The sequence below is a fragment of the Vigna umbellata genome, chromosome 4, assembly GCF_029865625.1.
Source record: "Vigna umbellata cultivar VRB3 chromosome 4, Vumbellata_1.0, whole genome shotgun sequence".
Classification (NCBI taxonomy): Eukaryota; Viridiplantae; Streptophyta; class Magnoliopsida; order Fabales; family Fabaceae; genus Vigna; species Vigna umbellata.
The window spans coordinates 54,521,385-54,538,525 of record NC_142168.1 but is presented as its reverse complement, the minus strand read 5'-3'; the positions used below and the strand labels follow the sequence as shown (position 1 = coordinate 54,538,525).

Here is a 17,141-nt window from a genome sequence, read left to right as displayed (position 1 = left end):
TAAGTTGAGATCAAAGTGGACTGGACCTTTTGTTGTGACTAATGTTTATCCTTATGGTGCAGTAGAGATCCAAGGTTCGTCTACAACTAAAAGCTTCAAGGTGAACGGGCATAGACTGAAGCCTTTCCTCAGCAATCCTTCTTTGTTGGATGTAGTGGTGGAGGAGACGTCTTTGGTCCATCCCACCTACCCTCCCATCTGACTCAGGGAGTTTCTTTTCCCCTTCCCTCCTCACTTTTATTGCACTTTGTCGATATCTGATGACTGTTCTGATTGTTTGATCTGCTGGTTGTGACACACTGAGGACATTGTGTAGTTTAAGTGTGGTCTATTAGGGGAGGTTTTTCTTTGTTTAGGTCTTGTTTTCTAGGTAGTTTTTGTTGTGTCTTGTGTACAGTTTTACCTGTTTCTCTTGCTTTCTGGACTTTGTTTAGGTTGTAGATATGTCTTTCACTTCATTGATACTCTGATTGGTTGGAAATCATTGCTTTTCTCTGCTTGGAAGATGATTATGATGTTTGAGAGGTTGATTTGATTGTGACAAATACCCTGTGTGAGAATTTGAGCCAGTTGATGTTCTTTCTTGTGTGTGATATGTCTCTTGATTGCGTGCACATATGCCTTGGCTTGACTCTTGTTGATAATTCTTGATTGATATGCATGTTTGAAAGTGATAAAGGCAGTTTTGTTCTTAAGCCTCTAGCCAAATAAGCTTACCTTGTTTTGATCCTTTGATACCCTTTTGATCCTACAGTTTCATCTTTCCTTGTTTTCAAAATCATACACTAGCCCTAAGTGAAAAACCATGATTACCTTAACCTTAGAGAATTTTGGAGCTTTGGAAGTGTTTTGGGAACAAGTGTGGTCTCTTGGGGGTTTCTGATGAATTGGCTGGTCAGTTCCTCTTTTTGTTTTGTGTTGAGAAATATGATTTATATCTTGTCTCTTACAGTTGTGTGCTAAAGAGAGAAAAGAAAAGAGACAGGATGAGAAAAAAAATATAGAGAAAAAAAATGAAAAATGAAAAAAAAAATTGTGAATAATGGAGTAAAGAAGAGGATTGAATTAGAGGTTTTGGGTGTAATTTAATTGTGTTTACACTTGTTCCCCATTGCTCCTCTATTTCTTTTGGTTTATAGCTTCTCATCCATATTATATCCTCCCTTGTCCTTGGCCCCATTTCACCCATAAAAGACCTTTTGATTTGAACATGCATATGTTTTGAGTGTTGATATTAGAGGCTCGCCAAGTCTGTTGTTGCTTGTTTTCTTGAGTGCATCGAGTTGACATTGTTTACCCTAGACACTTGAGAGAAACACTGATAGTGCATTTGTGAGGTTCTGTTGCTTTTTGATTCACCTCTTGAGCTGATTGATCAATCTGTCATGCTTTGAAATGCTTGGATGATTTCATGAGTATCTGCTTTCCTTGATTTTGTGTTGGATATTATCTACTTCTTTTCTCTGTCCAGATGCTTTGAGAACTATGTAATTCTGTTTCTGTCCTCGTTAGTCTTTGTTTTCTGTGTGCTGAGTTTGTGTCACTTCCCTGATGTCCTTTGAACTATTCCTTGATCTACATCTCGATTTTGCCCAGGAGTGCAAAAGACTAAGTGTGGTCTATTTTGATGAGTCAATATTTTCTCGATTTCACTTAGTTTATTGTACTAGAATTAATCAGGGAATTGTGCTTAAATGTCCGGCATTTCCCCATTTTTACTAATTGTGCCTAATTTGACCAGAAATTCTTATTTTAATTAATTTGAATTATCTGAGTTAATTATTTTCATCATTGATTGCAGGAAAAATTTTGGAGATACATTTTGGGACATCAGGAAGAATGCAATTAAATTCAAGACTCTCCACACAGATATTTTAGAATTAATTAAATTGTAATTCAGTAGTTTAGAATTTTTGAATCAACTCTTACATTTTGGGTCAATTTTTGGTAAAGTAGACTAGACCCAAAAGTAGAGAAAGATGACTTGGCATCTTAGGGTTTTTGTGTGGACCCCACCCTTATTAAAAGGGAACTCACAGCCTAAGGGAGGGAGCCAGCCGCCACTTGTTACATTTCCTCTCGGCTTGTGTTCCTAGGAGGGGAGAATGATGTTTACGCGATTTTTCATGATGAATGAGAGAAAAAGCTTCACTTTTCTATTTTGCTGATTATACATGGCCTTTTTATTTCTTTGGTTCAAACAATTTTTATTTTGAAGAACGTTCACAGCCGGTACTGGCCGCTTGCCATACATTTTTTTTACTCTCTCGTTTTTTGGTGTTGAGGCTTTTGGCTTTGAACGTTTTTGGAAAAATCGGTGCTGGACGTGTAGCACACGGTGACGTGGAGCTAATGACGCAAAGTGTGGTGATTGATAATGAAGAAAAGAGAAGCGTTGAGATGTGGTGATTCAGAGTTGAAGAAGTGCAGCACGGTGACTGATTGGAGAAGAAGTAAGCACACAGCTACCACGGCCTGGTGCACAACAAAATGGAAGTAGCGCTGATTCACTTTAGAGGAATGTTGGTGCACGGGAATGAGCTGGAGGTGAAGAGGTGTGCAAGGTGACGTGTTGGAAGATAGAGCGTGGGCACGTTTTTCATCTTGAGAAGATTGTTGTTACATTTCTATTAGGAAATATTCAACTTTGGTTTGCAAAAGCTCACGGGATGGTGATTCTTGGACGCGGAGAATGAGATGGAAGCATTGTGTGCACGCTGATTTATGCCACTTTCATTTTTGGGATTAAATAATTTGCAGATTTCTTTTCGCGAGAAATGAAGAAGTGATTATAAGAAGGAGCATGTTGATTGGATGAAGTGGTGTTCACGTCCTAGCATAGGGATTCGGTCATTGGAAGTACTTATTCCACTTTGAAAAGCAATGTTTAATCATTTAGGATGGAGAAAAGGTTGTGCACGGGGACATTTATCTAGAGGCAGAAGCATCATTTAATTTGGAGAGAAGAATGAATTTGTTTTCTTTTAAAAGCACACACACGAACAGTAGAAGAAGGATTCCAGCAGGTTGCTTGTCACGCATATTCACGGTAGAAGAGACAGGTAGTGCATTTAAATTGGAAGGGGAGTGTGTGAGTGTGTGATGGACAAATTTATGAACACCAAAATATGATGTCACAAACTTGTTTTTCAATCGGCAAGTATGACCGAATCGTTCAAGTAATAAACTTGGTAAGACCAAGTATCGTTCTCCCAAAGAACTCACGACCTAGTTTAGTTGTGTGGTTTGTTGATTAGTTAAGACTTAAGCACGAAATATTTGGATTATACTATGCAAAAGACGAAAATAAACATGTATGCATGAGGTTTTGATCAATGGCAAAAGCAAAAGATAAACACTTTCAATGAAATATATGTATGAATATGTTGTTGGGGTTCAATTTCATCTTATCCACTCTCATATATTTTAGGAATTCAACATTCAAATCATCATTGTTAATGTCACTCTCTAAAGTACCTTTCAAGAAGGCTTCTCCCTAATTACGAGTTCATACAAATTCCTAGCATTCCTAATAATTAGTTCATCAAGTGCAGGAGCTTAACGACAACCAATATAATATTGGGAGAGATTCCCCGGATCTAGACTTCCCCGTACGTTCCCGTATCGACAAAACTAATAATCATGCATTGAATGAGTTAAACAACGCAAGCATTAAGCAAAGAGGAAAAACCCTAACTAATGATGAAAGAAAGCAAAGGTCTTAAATATAAGATGTAAAAACAAATTCCATATATGAGAGCTTCAAAAGATTACATTGATTCCTCAACAAACATACAAGGTTTAGTTCACCATATTCATGGTGAACCTAGATGAATAACAATGAAAGAATGAAAGATAAAACCCTTGAAAGGTGAAGAGGAAGCCTGAGCATCCAAGATCCTCCTTCAAAGGGGTGGAAGAGAGAGTGTTTGCTTCGTTTCTGCCAAGGATACCTAACCCTAGGAAACCCTAAAGCTTATATATTATTCGTAAATTACAGAAAATTAGGTCCAAGCCCATAAGAATGCCGCTCAGCGGTAAAGTACCGCTCAGCGGTAAGTGCGCGTCTCGTTTCTTCCCCTCAGTGGCCATTTTGCCCCTCAGCGGATCTCCCGTAAGCTCCTGAGTGCCGCTCAGTGGTAAACTGCCGCTGAGCGGTGACTTCGGCTTCTCCTTTTGGACTTTTTGATGTCTTTTCTGATTTCATCTCTCTCCTTCTTCACTTCTTTCACCAAATTCACCTTAAAACCTGCACAAAAACACTGAAATCAAGCATAAACCTGTCCAGCTCTCTTATTTCTGAAAATATCAATAAAAGCATGATTTCAAGCTAGTTTCTAAGTATAAAGGTTGCTTTTAGTATCAATTTTAAGCATGAAAATAACAGTTTTTCAACTGTTATCAGTGTGTCACATCTAGCATTATTAGGAGGAATAGGGTCACGATTGTTGGAAGAAAAAAGATTTGTTTTTGTTTTTATGAAATGAGAAGTAGATTAGGTGGGAGAATGATGGGACGTTGGCAGCAGTCTAGCAACAATGCATTTCTTTCTTTTAGATTCATTACTTTTGATGTTTAGCTTACAACATTGTGCATTTAATGTTTTAGCTTGTCGCATTTCTATAGTTTGAATTGTGTTTGGATATTTATGTGTGGTATTGTTCACTTTAATGTTTTCATACACTTTAATGCTTTTAATTGTGTTCAATTGTGTTTAATTGTCATTTTAATTTAATCATTTGCATTGACCAAAAACACTTTCACCAAACCCCCCCCACTACGTGTTTGATCTAAGACTCGAACCCAAATTGGTCCTTGAGAGACGACCTAGGAGTCACTTCCTAGTACTGTACTGCATTAATTATTTTTTTTTCTTTTCTAGGTAGTGTTTGTTTTGTTTTGTGTACAGTTTGCATGTTTCTCTTGATTTATGGACTTTGTGTAGGTTGTAGATATGTCCTTCACTTCATTGATACTTGGTTTGAAATCCTTGCTTTTCTTTGCTTGGAAGATGATCATGATGTTTGAAGAGTTGAATTGATGGTGACCATATTACCTGTGAGATTTGAAGCATTTGATGATCTTTCTTGTGCATGATATGTCTCTTGATTGCTTGCACATATGATGCATCAAGGAGGATGCATAGGAGCATATCCGTGAGACTAGAGGAAGCAACCAGCTCTGCTGCAACTGAATAATCCATGAAACAGTCAAGAAAGCTTAGTGCAGTGCTGGAGAAGTTGTAGCAGAGAAGGCTCTCTGTTTTGGCTGGACTAAGTGAACTGTATGCAGCGGATTGAAGTGATTATGGGGAGGTGGAATGGAAGTTTGCTTGAGGGAATGGTAGACTATCTCAGGCGGCTTCCACAATGGAAGAAGATAGCAATGGAAGAGCAAGCAAGTAGATATGACTTTCGGATGAGAGAAATTTGCAAAGTGCAGAATTCATCTTCTATATATTTCCAAAAGTAAAATACATGCTTATCTCAGGAGATTATATAGCTAAATCTCAAGTCCATGCAATGCCATACATGTGAGGTAAGTAGATCCACAAAATACGGATCAAGTGCCACCTTACCCACATGTGCAAAATGTGATAGCTTTCTAGAAGCCATGTTATTCACGTGGCTTATTACATAAGCGTATAAGTGGAATTAAAATAAGCTAATACTACCCCTTAGGCTACTATGCACACCCCCCCATGTGTCAAAGTCCACTTTTACCCTTCTCCATGCTTTGGCATCTTAAAAGCATCTTCTAGGTCTCCAATCTTCCATCCAAAGATAGCAAAGAGGGTTTGGTCTTTGGGAGAGTACTCATCTTGTAGCTTCTTGATCATCCCTTTTGTGATAGGTCCAATGGTGCTAGGCCTTCTTGTATCATCCCCTCCCTCTTGAGAGGGATTTGTCCTCAAATCCATAGGGTCGTCATCTTCACTTGCATAACCTGCAAAAGGTTTAAGGTCAGATACATTGAAGGTAGCATGAACACCATATTCAGGGGGAAGATCAATTTGATATGCATTGTTATTTATCCTCCTTATCACTCTAAAAGGTCCATCTCCTCTAGGATTGAGTTTGGATTTTCTTAGTTGAGGAAATCTTTCCTTTCTAAGATGAACCCAAACTAGATCACCTTCATTGAAGATTAACTCTTTCTTGCCCTTGTTGTGTTGCTTGGCATATTTCTCATTTTGTTGTTGAATTTGATTTTTAACCTTGTGATGTAATTCTTTGATAAACTTAGATTTAGATACCCCATCTTGATGAACAAAATCAATAGAATTTGGAAGGGGTATTAAATCCATGGGTGTCAAAGGATTAAAACCATAAACAACTTCAAAAGGAGACAATTTAGTAGTTCCATGAACTACTCTATTGTAGGCAAACTCAACATGAGGTAGGTACTCATCCCAAGATTTGTGATTTCCTTTAAGAACTACCCTTAGTAAAGTGGAAAGAGATCTATTGACTACTTCAGTTTGACCATCTGTTTGAGGATGGCAAGTAGTAGAAAAAGATAACTTAGTCCCTAATCTAGACCATAAGGTCTGCCAAAAGTGACTAAGAAATTTTGTATCTCTATCCGAAACTATTACCTTAGGTAACCCATGAAGTTTAACCACATCTCTAAAGAATAACTTTGCAATGTTGCTTGCATCATCTACTTTGTGGCAAGGTATAAAATGAGCCATTTTGCTAAATCTATCTACCACTACAAAGATAGAATCAAAACCCCTAGAAGTTTTGGGAAGACCTAACAAAAAATCCATACTTATCTCTTCCCAAGGGGTGGAAGCAACATTCAAAGGAGTATACAGTCCATGAGGCATGGATTTAGATTTAGATTCTAAACAAGTTATACACTTAAAGCAATGCCTTTGAACATCCCTTCTCATGTGAGGCCAAAAGAAATTTTCTTTCAACATTCCAAGGGTCTTTTCTACCCCAAAATGTCCCATTAATCCTCCCTCATGTGTCTCTTTAACAAGGAGTTTTCTATGTGAACGTTGAGGAATGCAAATTTTTCCTTCTTTAAAAAGATATCCTTCTTTCACATAGAATCCTCCTTGAGGTTTATTGAGACATTCCTCATAGATATGAGCAAAATCAAGATCTTGTGAATATAATTCAAGAATGTTATTAAATCCAAGAATTTGAGCTCCCAATGTGGCTAATAGATTAATTTTTCTTGACAAAGCATCAGCCACCACATTGGATTTTCCTTTCTTGTATTTAATAACATAAGTGAATTGTTCAATGAATTCCAACCACTTAGCATGCCTCTTTTGTAACTTGTGTTGACTCTTCAAATACTTAAGTGATTCATGATCACTATGAATGATAAACTCCTTGGCAACAAGATAATGTTCCCAAGTTTGAAGAGCCCTCACAAGTGCATAGAGTTCTTTGTCATAGGTGGGGTAATTACAAGAGGCACCATGAAGTTTTTCACTAAAGTATGCAATTGGGTGTCCTTCTTGTAATAATACTGCACCTATGCCAAATCCTGAAGCATCACATTCTAGCTCAAAAGTTTTGGAAAAATTTGGCAAAGCTAGAATGGGTGCTTGTGTGAGCTTCTCTTTGAGTAGCTCAAAAGCTTTTTGTTGTTTATCCCCCCAATGGAATGTAACATCTTTTTTCACCAACTCATTGAGGGGTGAAGCAAGACTAGAGAAGTTAGGAACAAATCTTCTGTAAAAGCTTGCCAACCCATGGAAGCTCCTTACTTCTCCTACATTCTTTGGAGGAGGCCAATCTTGGATGGCCTTTATTTTTTCTGGGTCCACATGAACCCCATTTTTGGTGACCACAAATCCAAGAAATATGACACTATCAACACAAAAGGTACACTTGTCAAAGTTTGCAAACAATTTGTGTGTTCTAAGAATTGTTAAAACAACTCTCAAATGTTTTTCATGAGTTTGCAAATTTTGACTATAAACCAAGATGTCATCAAAGTAAACAACTACAAACTTCCCAATGCAATCCCTAAGGACATGATTCATAAGTCTCATGAATGTGCTTGGAGCATTTGTAAGACCAAAAGGCATAACTAGCCATTCATATAATCCAAACTTGGTCTTAAAGGCAGTTTTCCATTCATCACCTTCCTTAATTCTTATTTGGTGATAGCCACTTTTTAAATCTACCTTTGAAAATATTTGTGCTCCATGCAATTCATCCAACATATCATCAAGCCTAGGAATGGGATGTCTATACTTGATTGTGATGTTGTTGATAGCTCTACAATCACAACACATGCGCCACTTCCCATCTTTTTTTGGTACAAGTAACACTGGTACAACACAGGGACTTAGACTCTTTTGAACTAAGCCTTTATCTAGCAACTCTTGGACTTGTGTCTCAATCTCCTTAGTTTCTTGGGGATTTGTCCTATAGGCTGGCCTATTAGGAAGAACTGCCCCTGGAATGAAATCAATTTGATGTTCAATTCCTCTTATGGGTGGAAGCCCTTTTGGAATTTCTTGTGGGAATAGATCATGAAATTCTTTCAAAAGTTTTTGAATGGATGGAGAAAGAGTTGAAGTCTTTGAATCACTAGATGTGCATGTAAGTGTTCCTTGACAAAGAAGAAGATATGAAGGTTGCTCAACTTGAAGTGTATTGATTAAAGTCTTTTTGTTTAAAAGGACTTCATGTTGAGTGACCTTAGGTGGCACACTTGTTTCTATACCTCCCTTTCTTTTTGACTTTTTCTTTTGATCATGTTCTTGCTTTCTTAAAATCTTCATTTGTGCTTGATCCTTAGCCACTTGGGTAGGAGTCAAAGGATGAAGTACAAACTTCTTGTCCTTTTGATGGATAGTGATGGTATTGGTTAGACCATGATGGATAGTTTGATGATCAAATTGCCATGGTCTCCCCAATAACACATGACATGCTTCCATGGGAACTATATCACATAAAACTTCATCTTTGAAGTTCCCAATGGAAAATGCCAACTTCACTTGATTCTTGACTATTATATCCCCATCTTCATTTAGCCAATGAAGTTTATAAGGTTTTGGATGGGGTATAATATCAAGTTTCAACTTCTCAACCAACCTTGTGCTACAACAATTGCAACAAGACCCACTATCAACAATTAGAGAACAATGATTTTCTTGAATTTTACATCTTGTGTGAAAGATGTTCTCTCTTTGTGATATGTGTTCAAGACTTGGTTGGTTGCTAAGTATCCTTCTCACCATGAGAAGTTGCCCATCATCAGCATATATTTCCTCTTCCCTCTCTTCTTCCTCACTCTCACTTGTACTAGTTGGGGTGTCACTTTCACTACTATAAATGTCCTTGCCTTTCAAAATAATGTTTCTTTTTGTAGGACATTGAGTAGCTACATGACCCCTTCCTAGACATTTGAAGCATTTGATTTCACTTGTTCTTGTGTGTGAGGGTGTCTCTTTCTTGGGTCTCTCTTCTATTTTGGCTAGAGGTTTAAATGGCTCTTTTTCTTTAAAAATTTTCTTTTCAAAAGTAGGTTGAACTTGAATTCTTTTAGAAGAAGATTTTCTCAAGTTTTGTTGTTCTACCTTTATACACATTTGAACAAGATCATTCAAATCTCTATAAGGTAGAAGTTCAACCCTATCTCTTATGTCAAAATTGAGCCCACTTAAAAATCTAGCTAAAGTAGTTTCTGGACCTTCTACTATGCCTGCCCTCATCATATACAACTCCATCTTTTGTCTATATTCCTCAACTGTCATAGACCTTTGTTGTAACCTTTGGAGTTTATCCATGAGTTCTCTATTGTAGTAGGAGGGAATGTGTCTCCTCCTAAGGGCAGACTTGAGATCATTCCAATAGTGGATGGGAGGGGCTTGATGTCTAAGCCTCTCTTGGACCAAGGCAGTCCACCAATACATTGCATACCCTTGAAAGCTTAGGGTAGCTAGAGAGACCTTCCTCTCTTCACTCACTTGGTGGCATTCAAACAATTGTTCTACCTTCATCTCCCAATCAAGATAAGCCTCTATATTGTCCTTCCCATGGAAGTGAGGCAACACCACATTGACTTCTTTAGGGGGTGGGGGTGCATGAGAATTTCTCCTATGCCTTCTAGAAGTAGAAGGCTGATGAGGGTAATAATCACCCAGACTCATAGACATCCCTCCCTCTTGAGAGTTTTCACTCTGACTTCCCCTAGACTTACTTTTCCTTATCATTCTCAACTCATCTTGAATAACAGCATTTTGAAGCTCTCTATTGGCTTTCTCTTCATTCATTTCTCTTCTTATTTCCTTGAATTCATTAACTAAAGTTTGAAGAGAAAAATGTTCTTTTTCACTATCACTAATCCTAGGAGAATGCCTTCTAGACATTATGATGGACTTAAATGTTATTCTTGAAGTAAAGACTAGAGCTTTTCACTTGAAAGCAATATTCCAGGTAAGGGAGGTGATTCACTAGGAATGCTTAAGTACCAAGCCTTATCCTTGCCAAATATGCTTCGAGTTACTTACTAGAGTCCTTAGATCAAAATTACTCTTAAATCCACTTAAGTCTTAAAGACAACAAAGAAAACACAAAGCCAAGAAAAGACACAACCTAACTCTAAATTCGGACCCCTAAGAGAGCTTCCTATTCGAACAAGATATACGCTATCTAGCCGAGAATGGGACAAGCAATCAAAGTGAGGTCTCCTAGGTGAGGCTTAGACTTTGGATCTAAGACATACTCACCGTCTACCAATTTTAAAGTGAGACTTCTTTTGAGTCTAGTTACAAAATGAGGGAAGAGCACTTGTGAACTCTAGCACCTCACTTGCTTGGATTTGGAAATTACAACCAAAGAAACCAAAGGAAATTACAAAAGAAATTTGGTAAATTGTAAGAAAAAAAAATACGAATTGGCTAAGGGAAAGAGGTGTGCAGCTTTGGCTTCTCAAAACAAAGAGTGAACTATGCTTAATTCACACCAATCCTCTCAGCTGCAAGTGATCACTCAAGAACACAACTCTGCAGCAACAATTCTGCTGGCTGCTGTTTCAGCACTTGCTGCAGCACATTTTGGAAGTGCAGAATTGTCACGGTTTTTGCATCCCAAGTACCATCTTCTTGTCTTTGCTCCTCTTCATTGAACCTTCTTTGATGCTTCCAACTGTGATACCCCTCCTGAGGTATAAACCACCTACCCAACAAGCCAATTAATCACCTCAAGTGCTGTAATTTTTCACAACCAAAAGACAGCAACACCAGGAAATTTTTCAAACAGTTGGTGTGCAGAATGTAGAAAAATTCGAAAATCAAGCAATGAAAGTGTTTTTAAACACGGTGGCACCTCAAATAGATCCTAAGAAGGGTTCTAGATCAGATTTAAACACAAGAAAAGACTTTAAATCAGAATCACACACGGATTGGCTATGCATTGAAAATTGACAAAACTGTTTGATGAAATGCCTGAATGAGTGGCACCAGATTTCTGCACCAGATTTTAACAACAACACTACTATTCTTCAAACTTTCGAAACTGATGATGCAATGGTCCTAAGTGCCTTTTTTAACATATGTAATATCTCTTTTGAATTGTTATCTTGATATTCTAAATGGACCATGGCTTTTACTGCATCTAAATGTGATGAATCAAGCAAAGTAATGTAGTGCAGAATTTGACAATAAACCAGCACAGTTTTCAGTAGAATCAATTTTTCAATGCAGAAAAATATACCAAATGAACAGTACTGCACCTAGTTATTTTCCAATGATTCAAACATGTTTTGATGATGAATGATGACTTGTTGGAACTAATTGGATGTATCAAAACTATATAAAACAGAAAATCACTACTGCAGTACCAGATTTCACCTAAATTTAAAACCTAGCATGGTCAAATTTTGACTCAAAAGTAATTCTGATTTGAAAACAGCAAAGAGGAGTTAGAAATGGTATTTGAAAGTTGCACAAATGCAGAAATTCAGTGTTAATGATGGTTAGCAATGATCTAATACTAACCACACACAATTAAGCAGAATTTACTCAAGGAAACACATGCATCTCGGCCAAATGCTTGGACACTCTTGCCACATGATAAACTATTTGGAATCAACTCATTTCATCTTCCAAATGGTTCAGACAATGGATCAACCAACTGCTGTTCAATAGAACAGTAAATGACCATAAGAACAGTGGCAATGCAGCACAAAAAACAGAACTGAAATGCTGTCAGATTTTTTTTTAAAAAAAACCTGCACAGATTTTGAGTTTGAATGGTAGATCTAAACACCTGAGCTCATTTCTGAAGTATTCATTGCTCTTACTTGGTGTAGCCACATTCAAACAACTCAGATTTTTGGTAAAACTTGGTTGAAAAACCAGATTTTATAACAACACAGCAAAGTAACTAACAAGACTTAAGACAAAACCAGAAATGATGTTTAAATGGTAAAATAGACTCAAACAATCAATAACAGCCGAATAAAATGAAGGAACACTCAAGCAAAGACAGCTAGTAGCCAATGAAAGTAAGATTAGATCCTAGACACAGCAATGATTGATGAAAACAGTGCAGAATTTTCAGAGAACATTAAGAACAACCAGGAAATTTTTGACAGCAAAGAATTGAAAGAAATCTGGACTTATCTCACGGTTCTAACTTGAACCAAGGCTCATGATACCACTTGATGCATCAAGGAGGATGCATAGGAGCATATCCGTGAGACTAGAGGAAGCAACCAGCTCTGCTGCAACTGAATAATCCATGAAACAGTCAAGAAAGCTTAGTGCAGTGCTGGAGAAGTTGTAGCAGAGAAGGCTCTCTGTTTTGGCTGGACTAAGTGAACTGTATGCAGCGGATTGAAGTGATTATGGGGAGGTGGAATGGAAGTTTGCTTGAGGGAATGGTAGACTATCTCAGGCGACTTCCACAATGGAAGAAGATAGCAATGGAAGAGCAAGCAAGTAGATATGACTTTCGGATGAGAGAAATTTGCAAAGTGCAGAATTCATCTTCTATATATTTCCAAAAGTAAAATACATGCTTATCTCAGGAGATTATATAGCTAAATCTCAAGTCCATGCAATGCCATACATGTGAGGTAAGTAGATCCACAAAATACGGATCAAGTGCCACCTTACCCACATGTGCAAAATGTGATAGCTTTCTAGAAGCCATGTTATTCACGTGGCTTATTACATAAGCGTATAAGTGGAATTAAAATAAGCTAATACTAACCCTTAGGCTACTATGCACACCCCACCATGTGTCAAAGTCCACTTTTACCCTTCTCCATGCTTTGGCATCTTAAAAGCATCTTCTAGGTCTCCAATCTTCCATCCAAAGATAGCAAAGAGGGTTTGGTCTTTGGGAGAGTACTCATCTTGTAGCTTCTTGATCATCCCTCTTGTGATAGGTCCAATGGTGCTAGGCCTTCTTATATCAACATAGGTCTTTGCTTGACTCTTTTTGATGATTCTTGATTGATACGCATGTTTGAAAGTGATAAAGGCATTTTGTTCTTGAGCCTCTCTAGCCAAATAAGCTTACCTTGTTTTGATCCTTTGATAACCCCTTTTGAGCCTATACTTTCCCTCATTTCTTTGTTTTGAAGCTCATACACTAGCCCTAAGTGAAAAACCATTATTACCTTAGCCTTAGGGAATTTTGGAGCTTTGGGAATTGTTTTGGGAATAAGTGTGGTCTCCTGGGAGTTTATGATGAATTGGCTGGTTGGTTCCTCTTCTTGTTTTGTGTTTAGAAATATGATTTATATATTGTCTCTTACAGTTGCGTGCTAAAGAGAGGAAAAAAAGAGAGCAGAAAAACAGTAAAAAATGAAAAAAAAATTGTGAATAATTATGAATAATGGAGTCAAGAAGAGGATGGAATTAGAGGATGTGGGTGTGTTTAAATGTGTTTACACTTGTTCCCCATTGCTCCTCTGTTCCTTATGGTTTGTAGCTTCTTATCCAGATATATCCTCCCTTGTCCTTGGCCCCATTACAACCATGAAAAAGACCTTTTTATTTGAACATGCATATGCGCTTGAGTGTTGATATTAGAGGCTTGCCAAATCTATTTGTGTTTGCTTTCTTGAGTGCATTGAGTGACATTGATTTACCTTAAACACTTGAGAGAAACACTGATTGTGTGCATCTGTGAGGCTCTGTCGCTTTTGATTCATCTCTTGAACTGATTGACTGTTTTCCTTGTATTGAACTGTTTGGATGATTCTTTGAGTATCTGCTTTCATTGACTCGGTGTGGGATTTTTGCCAATACCTTTTACTGTCCAGATTTTGTGAGAATTGTGAAACTGCGTTCCTGTTTTGGAGTCTTTGTTGTCTGTCTGTCGAGTCTATGTCACCTCCCTGATGTTTGAGTAGTTCCCTGGTTTTCGTCTTGGTTTTGCCCAGGAGTGCAAAAGACTAAGTGTGGTCTATTTTGATGAGTCGTTATTTCTTGAATTATATTTAGTTTATTGCACTTAAATAAATCAGGGAATTGTGTTTAATTGTCTGTTATTTCCCCGTTTTTCTGAATTCTGCTTAATTTGGTCGGAAATTTGTAATTGTGCTAATTTGGGTTTTCTGAGCTGATTAAGTGCATTTTTTATTACAAGAAGAATTTTGGAGATACATTTTGGGACATCAGGAAGTATGCAAATAAATTCAAGACTCTCCACATAAACATTTAGAATTAATTAAATTGTAATTTAGTAGTGTAGAATGTTTTTGGATTAACTTTAGTAGATTTAGCCAATATTTGGCAAAATGAACTAGATAAAAAATGAGGGTGGATGACTTGGCACCTAGGGTTTTATTGTGTGGACCCCACCCTCATTTTAAGAGACTCACGGCCTTGGAGATGCTGCCAGCCGCCACTTGCATTTGGCCACTTTACTCTCTCGGTCACAGTAGTAAGCAATGTAGTGCACGCGAGAATGGAAAACACTGTTTTAAATTTGGTTCATGCACTTTTGAAGCTGGATTCCAGGTAGCACCGTCTAGTGGAGTGCACGGTTCTTCTTTCTTTTAAAGTGGGGAGCAGCCGCCTTGAGAGGAGAGCACGAACATTGAAGCTGGAGGTGTCACGGCCTGGAACTGTTCCAGCCGCCACTTGCATTTTACCATTTTACTCTTTCATTTTATTTGTTTTGGAGGTTCTTGTAATGGGGGAATATATTTTTCTTTGACTCTGGGTTTTTCGGAACGTTGGGATAATGAATGAAGAACACATCTTTCTTTTCCTTGAGTATGAAAAACGGTGACTTGTGAAGACATTCTCGCTTTTTGCTTTTGGAGAAAAAAAGAGGGCAGCACCACGTTCATGATGGAGGAAGCACACGGTCCATTGATTTTTCTTAGAAGAAGATAAGCTCTCGGTTTTTCTTTTACTGCTTGCACAGATGCACAAGGTGTCACGGCCTGGTGACGTCCTGGAGTGCTCCTTTCGTGAATGAGCATTCATTATCTTCATTTTGAGATGAGGTAATTGATGATGGAACATTCAATTGGAGAATGGTGCCACAGTCTGGATGAGATTTCTTTTTAGCATATTTAGCCTTCATTTTCTTTTAAGGGAAAAGTGTTGATTGATGGGAGCAAAAAGGTGCACATGTCACGGTCCTGCTGGAAGAAAAGAGAATGGTTTTTGTTTTTATGAAATGAGAAGTAGATTAGGTGGGAGAATGATGGGACGTTGGCAGCAGTGTAGCAACAATGCATTTCTTTTTTTACTTGGAGAATGAAGAGGTGATTAGGCTTGGAGTAGGTGCTGATTTGAGTTGCACGGTGATTGAAAAAGAAGTGGTGTCACGGCAATTGCAATTTCAATTTCTTATGGTAGATTCACAAGGGTCACGGTTAATGGTAGTAGAAAAGTTTTATTTTCTTTCATTTATTTTGCCTTAGAATATTTTGCATTATGGGTTGAAATGCTTTTTCTTCTTTTCAATGGTGAATGTGTGGGATAGATGACATAATTATGCATTTAATGTTTTAGCTCAAGCGTTGCAATTTTACAGTTTGAATTGTGTTTGAATCTTTATGTTTTGTTAAGTTTATTTCAATGCTTTCAATTATGTTCGGTCGTGTTTAATTTCCAATTTTAATTTAGTTCAGTTCTAATCACAAAAACACTTTCAAACTCCCCCCACTACGTGTTTGACCTAAGCTGCGAACCACATTTGGTCCTTGAGAGACGACCTAGGAGTCACTTCCTAGAATATACTGCATTAATTTTGCAAACAACTTTTCTGTGAGGTGTGACCCTCTCAACAAGGAGCATTTTGCAAACCTGTCAAAACAACTGGAGGATATGCGTCTCTTTCAACAGACTCACTTTGAACAAATATATGAGTGGCAACAAAATCATGAAGAATATGTGATCGACCAGTTCAATGACCTTGATACTCGCATTGGAAACATTGAAAATCACTTTAATCTCCAACCTCCAGAGAGACCACCAAGTCCTGAATTTTAGATTTAGGATTTTATGATTAGTGTGCTTTCATGTTTGTTTGTTTTGAATTCCTAGGATGTTTTATCATGTTCATGTCTTGCTTTATGTGCCCTCGTAATCTTTAATGTTTTCATGAATAAAATTATCTATTGTTTTAGTACATACACTATTTAATTGAGAGGGAGCTCATATTAAGGGGGAGCATTATAACTCTTTTTGCTTATGATAAAAAAGGGGGAGAAATATGTGCAGTTACTATTAACTCTTATTCTTGTTTATCAGTTTGTATCATTTGCAGATAACCCAAAGTTGCTTTTAAAAAGTGATTTTTGATCATCATCAAAAAGGGGGAGATTGTTACCAATGAGGAGCATTGGTAAACTTGAAGATAAATGATTTTGATGATGCTGAAAGACGATAGATTGTGATAATTGTTTTAAAAGCACTTTGTAGATTATAAATGTATTAGTCAAAACCTTAAACATGTAATACTTACAAAAATTCGTATTTCTAGAACTGTTACGCATTTAATCGATTATTAGAAGTTATAATCGATTATCTTGAGTCCTGGAAAACCTCGTTGCTCTGGAATAATCGATTATTACTCCAAATAATCGATTATCACTAGTTCTGATGAGAACTGTCAAAGTCTCTGGAATAATCGATTATTCCTCAGGATAATCGATTATCACTTTTGAAAAACCCTGTAACGGACTCA

General features: G+C 37.4%; 1 protein-coding gene across 1 annotated transcript in view; it reads left to right on the top strand.

Annotated features, from left to right (window-relative positions):
- LOC148200630 (uncharacterized) overlaps positions 1 to 17,141 on the top strand; it is a 98,980-nt gene that overhangs the window by 19,102 nt on the left and 62,737 nt on the right. The gene's annotated exons all lie outside the window — the stretch shown is intronic.